Below are 11,447 nucleotides of genomic sequence, written 5' to 3'. Positions count from 1 at the left end.
AACAAGTACAAAAATAGTGGTTTCAGTGGTTATATTTTAAAATAGTGAAAAAATTCTCAAAATGTTCTTCTCTGGCCGAGAAACGTCGATTTTGAAAATGTTATTAAAAATAAAGGTACATTTTTATTTATTGATCAATCGATATGAAATAACTTTTTAATGAGTATTTTATAGGTAAATAAGCTGAATTCGGTCAAAAATTTGTCCAGAAAAAAATGCATTCAAAAGTGTACCGAAAAAATTGCATGTTTTTTTTCTTCTAGATACAAAATCCGTGACAACGATTTCTTATTGGAAATTGAATTTGAACAGTTTTTTGAATGAATATCGTTATATTTGCTTGAATTAAAGCAAAAAGTACAAAAATAGTGGTTTCAGTGGTTATATTTTAAAATAGTGAAAAAATTCTCAAAATGTGCTTCTCTGGCCGAGAAACGTCGATTTTGAAAATGTTATTAAAAATAAAGGTACATTTTTATTTATTGATCAATCGATATGAAATCACTTTTAATGAGTATTTTATAGGTAAATAAGCTGAATTCGGTCAAAAATTTGTCCAGAAAAAAATTCATTAAAAAGTGTACCGAAAAAATCGCATGTTTTTTTTCTTCAAGATTCAAAATCCGTGACAACTATTTCTTATTTTAAATTGAATTTTAACAGTTTTTTGGATGAATATCGTTATATTTGCTTGAATTAAAGCAAAAAGTACAAAAATAATGGTTTCAATGGTTATATTTTAAAATAGTGAAAAAATTCTCAAAATGTTTTTCTCTGGCCAAGAAACGTCGATTTTGAAAATGTTATTAAAAATCGAGGCTCATTTTTATTTATTGATCAATCGATATGAAATCACTTTTAATGAGTATTTTATAGGTAAATAAGCTGAATTCGGTCAAAAATTTGTCCAGAAAAAAATTCATTAAAAAGTGTACCGAAAAAATCGCATGTTTTTTTTCTTCAAGATTCAAAATCCGTGACAACTATTTCTTATTTTAAATTGAATTTTAACAGTTTTTTCGATGAATATCGTTATATTTGCTTGAATTAAAGCAACAAGTACAAAAATAGTGGTTTCAGTGGTTATATTTTAAAATAGTGAAAAAATTCTCAAAATGTTTTTCTCTGGCCGAGAAACGTCGATTTTGAAAATGTTATTAAAAATAAAGGTACATTTTTATTTATTGATCAATCGATATGAAATCACTTTTAATGAGTATTTTATAGGTAAATAAGCTGAATTCGGTCAAAAATTTGTCCTGAAAAAAATGCATTCAAAAGTGTACCGAAAAAATTGCATGTTTTTTTTCTTATAGATACAAAATCCGTGACAACTATTTCTTATTTTAAATTGAATTTTAACAGTTTTTTGGATGAATATCGTTATATTTGCTTGAATTAAAGCAAAAAGTACAAAAATAATGGCTTCAATGGTTATATTTTAAAATAGTGAAAAAATTCTCAAAATGTTTTTCTCTGGCCAAGAAACGTCGATTTTGAAAATGTTATTAAAAATCGAGGTTCATTTTTATTTATTGATCAATCGATATGAAATCACTTTTAATGAGTATTTTATAGGTAAATAAGCTGAATTCGGTCAAAAATTTGTCCAGAAAAAAATGCACTAAAAAGTGTACCTAAAAAATAACATGTTTTTTTTCTTCAAGATGCAAAAATTCGTGACAACGATTTCTTATTGAAAATTGAATTTGAACAGTTTTTTGAATGAATATCGTTATATTTGCTTGAATTAAAGCAAAAAGTACAAAAATAGTGGTTTCAGTGGTTATATTTTAAAATAGTGAAAAAATTCTCAAAATGTTCTTCTCTGGCCGAGAAACGTCGATTTTGAAAATGTTATTAAAAATAAAGGTACATTTTTATTTATTGATCAATCGATATGAAATAACTTTTTAATGAGTATTTTATAGGTAAATAAGCTGAATTCGGTCAAAAATTTGTCCAGAAAAAAATGCATTCAAAAGTGTACCGAAAAAATTGCATGTTTTTTTTCTTCTAGATACAAAATCCGTGACAACGATTTCTTATTGGAAATTGAATTTGAACAGTTTTTTGAATGAATATCGTTATATTTGCTTGAATTAAAGCAAAAAGTACAAAAATAGTGGTTTCAGTGGTTATATTTTAAAATAGTGAAAAAATTCTCAAAATGTGCTTCTCTGGCCGAGAAACGTCGATTTTGAAAATGTTATTAAAAATCGAGGTTCATTTTTATTTATTGATCAATCGATATGAAATCACTTTTAATGAGTATTTTATAGGTAAATAAGCTGAATTCGGTCAAAAATTTGTCCAGAAAAAAATTCATTAAAAAGTGTACCGAAAAAATCGCATGTTTTTTTTCTTCAAGATTCAAAATCCGTGACAACTATTTCTTATTTTAAATTGAATTTTAACAGTTTTTTCGATGAATATCGTTATATTTGCTTGAATTAAAGCAACAAGTACAAAAATAGTGGTTTCAGTGGTTATATTTTAAAATAGTGAAAAAATTCTCAAAATGTTTTTCTCTGGCCGAGAAACGTCGATTTTGAAAATGTTATTAAAAATAAAGGTACATTTTTATTTATTGATCAATCGATATGAAATCACTTTTAATGAGTATTTTATAGGTAAATAAGCTGAATTCGGTCAAAAATTTGTCCTGAAAAAAATGCATTCAAAAGTGTACCGAAAAAATTGCATGTTTTTTTTCTTATAGATACAAAATCCGTGACAACTATTTCTTATTTTAAATTGAATTTTAACAGTTTTTTGGATGAATATCGTTATATTTGCTTGAATTAAAGCAAAAAGTACAAAAATAATGGTTTCAATGGTTATATTTTAAAATAGATAGCGAAGGAAACCGGAACCGAACTAATCAAACTGCTCTCTTCTATTCATAGATATATCTCTACCGACTGGCAAAGCGGGAAATCAGGTGGATAGAAGGCGACACGACTTCCAGCACACGTAATCAAGTAGACAGTCTCTCTTAAAATGTCCTTAAGTGAGGAGAGTCAACGGTAATTGGCGGCGTGCTACTATCAAGAATATCGGCTTTAACCAGCTACAAATACGACTATACGCCAGGACTTCGGATCAAAAGGGATAATCAAACGGATCTTATGTGTTTCCTCTGACTACTCCAACAAAGGTACCACAACACCGCCGGAAATAAACGCCACCATCAGTTCAAGTAACCCAAAAAGAAGTAATTATCTACAGAACTGCGGATTGTGTTCGGTTTTTTTACGGTATTACAGACTCAATGACTCTCGGTTCTCATTTTTTAAGAACATAACGCGTACGGGTACCTCAAGCGGTAGAAACGAGATAAAAAAATTAAACTAAAACGTACAATTAGCCAACCGTATAAAAACGCTTTCGAAACCGGTAAAAAATAAACGGACAAAAAACATCATCTAAACTATCCTCGAACAAAAAATCGCTTATCTTGAACTTAAACTGTGATAAACAAAATCCGAAGATCGCCAGATAGCGAAGGAAACCGGAACCGAACTAATCAAACTGCTCTCTTCTATTCATAGGTAGTTATAACGATTTATTTTTTCTTTATTTTTACACGTATTGGTACTACCTAACAATATCCACCCAAACAACCGCGCTCACTGACAATAAACACTAAAATGGATGCCTCACTAAGTGATATACTTAGAGAAATGAAGGAAATGAAGGTAACGATAAAAACTGAAGTAGATAAGATGGGGACTAAGATTAGGTCAGAAGTACAAACTATAGCGTTGAAGGTTGATGATATAAAAACGGCGATGAAAGAGACAAATGGAAAAATTGATAAGATATGTAGAAAAGTTAATGAACATGAAACTAGAATAGAGAAACTTGAAAAGCAAAGCGAAATGATAGAGGATATAAGATTTGATTATGACAGTTTTGTAACTGATATTAACAATAAGCTAGAATTAAAAAACAAAGAGATTAATGAGCTAAAACATAAGCAGGAACTTATAGAACTGGACAAACGAAGAAATAATTTAGTTTTAACCGGTATACCTGAAAAACCAGGTGAAACCAGAGAGCAGCTAGCAGATATCGTGAACGATATCTTTAAGGGATTAATGGGCATACCAACTAGAATACGACCCACACAAGTATATAGACGTGGTGAAATGCGTAGGATAGTTTTAAGTGTAGGAGACGCTGATACTAAAAGAGAGATCTTAAAAAAGGCTTACCAATTAAAAGGATCAAATATATTCATATCACATGATTTCACGCCGAAACAAGAATTTGCTCGCTTCCACTTAAGACAGTTCTGTAAAATCCCTGGAAATGAGAAAACTAAATTTATTTCCCACTTCATGCTACAAAAAGGTGATGAAAAATATTATTACAACGAACTTGAGCAAAAAGTTCTTGTAAAGAACTAAAATTAAATACCAATAAAATAACTCTATATTTGTTATCCATAATAACCCAAAATGAAGTTTATCTATTCGAACATCAGAAGCGCAAGATGTAATTTACCAAATCTGATTGCAACGCTAACAACAAAAGAGATAGTTCCGGATATAATAGCCTTAACAGAAACATGGTTTAGAGAAAATACATTTTTATACTTGCAAAATTATAAGTTCTATGGAATAGGGAATAGAGTAGGTGGGGGGGGGTGGGATTCTACTGTAAACAAGATATAAAAATAACCAGAATTTCAAACCTATGCATGTGTACGCAAGACGTTGAGAGTTATGTTATAAAGGTTTTAGAAACTGACGAAATCTATGCAATAATATATAGACCCCATTCCTCAAAAATTCACAATTTTTTTAATGCCCTGGAATTCATATTGGAGGGAATGGGAAATAATAAAAATAGGAAAATATTAGCAGGTGATTTTAATATAAACTTACTAGAAACCACTCCATGCTCGAATGCCTTAATAGAACTATGTCTGAGCTATGGTCTCAAACAAACTGTCCAAACCCCCACTAGAACAACGATAAGCACTGCCACCTGTATAGATAATATCTTTATAAATTTTGAGGGCACTACCAAAGTACTAGCCAGCGTGGATATAACTGATCATATGCCCTTATACCTTACCTCCACAACAATTTTGGAAAAAGACAACACAGTTAGATTAAGAGATTACAGTAAAACCAATTTACTAAAATTTAAATCAAGAATCAACAATATAAATTGGGAACAACTTTACAATAACCCTGACATTAATACTGCTTACGATTACTTCGAAGAAAAAATCAGTGCCGAATATAACATGATTTTTGCATACAAGACAATAAAATTAGGAAAAGACTCGTGGATAACAGACGATATAAAAGAAATTTTGAGGAATAAACATAAAGCACAAAAAAGGTTTAGAAGATCGCCCTCACAGGTGAACAAAGACCAATACCTACATCTTAGAAACCGAGCAAACAATATCATTAGAAATAGCCGTAATGAGTTTTTCAGGAGTAAGTTAAATGGTTCAAAAACGAATAAAGAAAAATGGCAAATTGTAAATCAACTACTGGGAAAAGGTCAAATGACCCCAGAACAAATTACATTGCACCCTAATAAATTAAATGAATATTTTACTAGCAATGAAGCTAAACCAGTTAATGTTAAATCACTAAACTTTCTCGAACTTAACCCCAACACAATGGCTCTGTACGAAACCGACGAAGCAGAACTTGTAACCATAATTAACTCTCTCCAAAATAACTCATCATCTGGCTTTGACGGCATAAAAGCTAAGCCGCTGAAAATAGTGATAGAAAGCATAATAACCCCTCTTAAATACCTAATTAACTTATCCTTCAATCTAGGTATCTATCCAGAAAATCTAAAAAAAACCATAATAGTTCCAATTTTTAAAAAAGACGACCCAAAAACTCCGTCAAATTATCGCCCTATTTCCCTTCTATCTATTATAGCAAAAATATTTGATAAAGCCTTTCACGTGCGACTCAACTCCTTCGTGGAGAAATTTAACATATTATCGGAATTTCAATTTGGTTTCCGTAGTGGGAATGGTACAATGGAAGCATTAGGGGGAGCATACAAATATATACTAGAGGCATTTGATCAAAGTGAAATCTGTGTGGGCGTTTTTCTGGATCTCCGAAAAGCTTTCGATAGTGTAGATCATGAACATCTACTAAACAAACTATACAAACAAGGGATCAGAGGAACTGCAAGTGCGTGGCTAAAAAGCTACCTAGAAAATAGACAATGCTACACTAGAGTGGGAAAGGATTTATCGGCGCCAAGTCAATTAATATCTGGAGTTCCCCAGGGCTCTATAATATCACCACTCTTATTTAATCTATTTATAAATGACCTCATTAAACAGGCACCGTCTGGTAACATGTTCATGTACGCAGATGACGCGCTCCTTTTATGTAAATCCGCAAACACAATAAATGCAATAGATCAAACAAACCACTACCTAGATAAAATATCTAAGTGGATCACAAATAACGGGCTTCTCCTTAATATAAAAAAAACGGAATGCATAATATTCCATAATAGAGGTAAAGATGTCAGTAGGGTACTAAATGGTATCGAACTAAATAAGGAAAAAATTAAAATAGTAGATAAATACAAATATCTAGGCCTATACTTTGATAAACACCTGACCTGGGACAGCCATGTTAATATAATTAGCTCAAAATTAGCCCGAGTGAATGGATTACTTTACCATTGTAGTAAAATGGTACCCAGAAATATTCTAATTGAAATATACCACGCATTATTTAATTCGGTGCTATCTTATGGAATACAATTCTGGGGCAACACAACAAAAGCTAATCAAAACAGGATACATATCCTACAAAAAAGGGCAATTAGATCAATATATAACTTATCATTTAGAGACCATACCCAAGAGTACTTTACTAGGGCAAAAATTCTAAACATACAAGAGAGTATACAGTATAATAGCTTATCTTTCATACACACAAACATTAAGCGTGAAAATAGCCTAGTAAAGATAAACCAGAAAAATAGACATACAAGATCATTAGATCTATTAGATTTACCTAAATGTAACTATTCGGGAATAAAATTATATAACACAATGTCACCAGAAATTCAAGCCAAACCGAATTTATTTAGATTTAAAAAGACTATAAAATCACTAATATTGGAAAAAAATAACAAAACCTTTACTTTTTTATTTAATTTGTTCTTATAAAGCCACCTTTGGCATAACCCATTGTTAAATTTTTTATGTTATACCATGCCATTGTTTAATTTCAAGTGGATATAACATATATACATTAAGTTTTTTCACGAATCTTTAACATTATTTATTATAAGACACCATTGTTAAATCTATTTTTATTTGATTAAATTAAAATTGTTATATTAAATTAAACAGATAGGCACGGGGCTTACAAGTCACAATGTGACTTAGCCCCGTGGTATACTGTATCTGTAATGCAAATAAAATAAACATTTTGAATTGAATTTGAATTGGATAGTGAAAAAATTCTCAAAATGTTTTTCTCTGGCCGAGAAACGTCGATTTTGAAAATGTTATTAAAAATCGAGGTTCATTTTTATTTATTGATCAATCGAAATGAAATCACTTTTAGTGAGTATTTTATAGGTAATTAATTTGAATTCGGTCAAATATTTGTCCAGAAAAAAATGCATTAAAAAGTGTACCGAAAAAATCGCATGTTTTTTTTCTTCAAGATGCAAAATCCGTGACAACGATTTCTTATTGAAAATTGAATTTGAACAGTTTTTTGAATGAATATCGTTATATTTGCTTGAATTAAAGCAAAAAGTAAAAAAATAGTGGTTTCAGTGGTTATATTTTAAAATAGTGAAAAAATTCTCAAAATGTGCTTCTCTGGCCGAGAAACGTCGATTTTGAAAATGTTATTAAAAATAAAGGTACATTTTTATTTATTGATCAATCGATATGAAATCACTTTTAATGAGTATTTTATAGGTAAATAAGCTGAATTCGGTCAAAAATTTGTCCAGAAAAAAATTCATTAAAAAGTGTACCGAAAAAATCGCATGTTTTTTTTCTTCAAGATACAAAATCCGTGACAACTATTTCTTATTTTAAATTGAATTTTAACAGTTTTTTGGATGAATATCGTTATATTTGTTTGAATTAAAGCAACAAGTACAAAAATAGTGGTTTCAGTGGTTATATTTTAAAATAGTGAAAAAATTCTCAAAATGTTTTTCTCTGGCCAAGAAACGTCGATTTTGAAAATGTTATTAAAAATCGAGGTTCATTTTTATTTATTGATCAATCGATATGAAATCACTTTTAATGAGTATTTTATAGGTAAATAGGCTGAATTCGGTCAAAAATTTGTCCAGAAAAAAATGCACTAAAAAGTGTACCTAAAAAATCTCTTTTTTTTTTCTTCAAGATGCAAAAATTCGTGACAACGATTTCTTATTGAAAATTGAATTTGAACAGTTTTTTGAATGAATATCGTTATATTTGCTTGAATTAAAGCAAAAAGTACAAAAATAGTGGTTTCAGTGGTTATATTTTAAAATAGTGAAAAAATTCTCAAAATGTTCTTCTCTGGCCGAGAAACGTCGATTTTGAAAATGTTATTAAAAATCGAGGTTCATTTTTATTTATTGATCAATCGAAATGAAATCACTTTTAGTGAGTATTTTATAGGTAATTAATTTGAATTCGGTCAAATATTTGACCAGAAAAAAATGCATTAAAAAGTGTACCGAAAAAATCGCATGTTTTTTTTCTTCAAGATGCAAAATCCGTGACAACGATTTCTTATTTTAAATTGAATTTTAACAGTTTTTTGGATGAATATCGTTATATTTGCTTGAATTAAAGCAACAAGTACAAAAATAGTGGTTTCAGTGGTTATATTTTAAAATAGTGAAAAAATTCTCAAAATGTGCTTCTCTGGCCGAGAAACGTCGATTTTGAAAATGTTATTAAAAATAAAGGTACATTTTTATTTATTGATCAATCGATATGAAATCACTTTTAATGAGTATTTTATAGGTAAATAAGCTGAATTCGGTCAAAAATTTGTCCAGAAAAAAATGCATTCAAAAGTGTACCGAAAAAATTGCATGTTTTTTTCTTCTAGATACAAAATCCGTGACAACGATTTCTTATTGGAAATTGAATTTGAACAGTTTTTTGAATGAATATCGTTATATTTGCTTGAATTAAAGCAAAAAGTACAAAAATAATGGTTTCAATGGTTATATTTTAAAATAGTGAAAAAATTCTCAAAATGTTTTTCTCTGGCCAAGAAACGTCGATTTTGAAAATGTTATTAAAAATCGAGGTTCATTTTTATTTATTGATCAATCGATATGAAATCACTTTTAATGAGTATTTTATAGGTAAATAAGCTGAATTCGGTCAAAAATTTGTCCAGAAAAAAATGCACTAAAAAGTGTACCTAAAAAATAACATGTTTTTTTTCTTCAAAATGCAAAAATTCGTGACAACGATTTCTTATTGAAAATTGAATTTGAACATTTTTTTGAATGAATATCGTTATATTTGCTTGAATTAAAGCAAAAAGTACAAAAATAGTGGTTTCAGTGGTTATATTTTAAAATAGTGAAAAAATTCTCAAAATGTTCTTCTCTGGCCGAGAAACGTCGATTTTGAAAATGTTATTAAAAATAAAGGTACATTTTTATTTATTGATCAATCGATATGAAATAACTTTTTAATGAGTATTTTATAGGTAAATAAGCTGAATTCGGTCAAAAATTTGTCCAGAAAAAAATGCATTCAAAAGTGTACCGAAAAAATTGCATGTTTTTTTTCTTCTAGATACAAAATCCGTGACAACGATTACTTATTGGAAATTGAATTTGAACAGTTTTTTTAATGAATATCGTTATATTTGCTTGAATTAAAGCAAAAAGTACAAAAATAGTGGTTTCAGTGGTTATATTTTAAAATAGTGAAAAAATTCTCAAAATGTGCTTCTCTGGCCGAGAAACGTCGATTTTGAAAATGTTATTAAAAATAAAGGTACATTTTTATTTATTGATTAATCGATATGAAATCACTTTTAATGAGTATTTTATAGGTAAATAAGCTGAATTCGGTCAAAAATTTGTCCAGAAAAAAATTCATTAAAAAGTGTACCGAAAAAATCGCATGTTTTTTTTCTTCAAGATTCAAAATCCGTGACAACTATTTCTTATTTTAAATTGAATTTTAACAGTTTTTTCGATGAATATCGTTATATTTGCTTGAATTAAAGCAACAAGTACAAAAATAGTGGTTTCAGTGGTTATATTTTAAAATAGTGAAAAAATTCTCAAAATGTTTTTCTCTGGCCGAGAAACGTCGATTTTGAAAATGTTATTAAAAATAAAGGTACATTTTTATTTATTGATCAATCGATATGAAATCACTTTTAATGAGTATTTTATAGGTAAATAAGCTGAATTCGGTCAAAAATTTGTCCAGAAAAAAATGCATTCAAAAGTGTACCGAAAAAATTGCATGTTTTTTTTCTTCTAGATACAAAATCCGTGACAACGATTTCTTATTGGAAATTGAATTTGAACAGTTTTTTGAATGAATATCGTTATATTTGCTTGAATTAAAGCAAAAAGTACAAAAATAATGGTTTCAATGGTTATATTTTAAAATAGTTAAAAAATTCTCAAAATGTTTTTCTCTGGCCAAGAAACGTCGATTTTGAAAATGTTATTAAAAATCGAGGTTCATTTTTATTTATTGATCAATCGATATGAAATCACTTTTAATGAGTATTTTATAGGTAAATAAGCTGAATTCGGTCAAAAATTTGTCCAGAAAAAAATGCACTAAAAAGTGTACCTAAAAAATCGCATGTTTTTTTTCTTCAAGATGCAAAAATTCGTGACAACGATTTCTTATTGAAAATTGAATTTGAACAGTTTTTTGAATGAATATCGTTATATTTGCTTGAATTAAAGCAAAAAGTACAAAAATAGTGGTTTCAGTGGTTATATTTTAAAATAGTGAAAAAATTCTGAAAATGTTCTTCTCTGGCCGAGAAACGTCGATTTTGAAAATGTTATTAAAAATAAAGGTACATTTTTATTTATTGATCAATCGATATGAAATAACTTTTTAATGAGTATTTTATAGGTAAATAAGCTGAATTCGGTCAAAAATTTGTCCAGAAAAAAATGCATTCAAAAGTGTACCGAAAAAATTGCATGTTTTTTTCTTCTAGATACAAAATCCGTGACAACGATTTCTTATTGGAAATTGAATTTGAACAGTTTTTTGAATGAATATCGTTATATTTGCTTGAATTAAAGCAAAAAGTACAAAAATAGTGGTTTCAGTGGTTATATTTTAAAATAGTGAAAAAATTCTCAAAATGTGCTTCTCTGGCCGAGAAACGTCGATTTTGAAAAGGTATTATCCCATTGGACCGAATCCCATTCGACCGAAACCGCTTTTTGGTTTTTTA

Source organism: Phalangium opilio, unplaced genomic scaffold (assembly GCF_054372755.1).
Source record: "Phalangium opilio isolate 3A_F unplaced genomic scaffold, DU_Popi_V2 ptg000009l_1, whole genome shotgun sequence".
NCBI classification, from domain to species: Eukaryota; Metazoa; Arthropoda; class Arachnida; order Opiliones; family Phalangiidae; genus Phalangium; species Phalangium opilio.
This window is presented reverse-complemented; position numbering follows the sequence as displayed.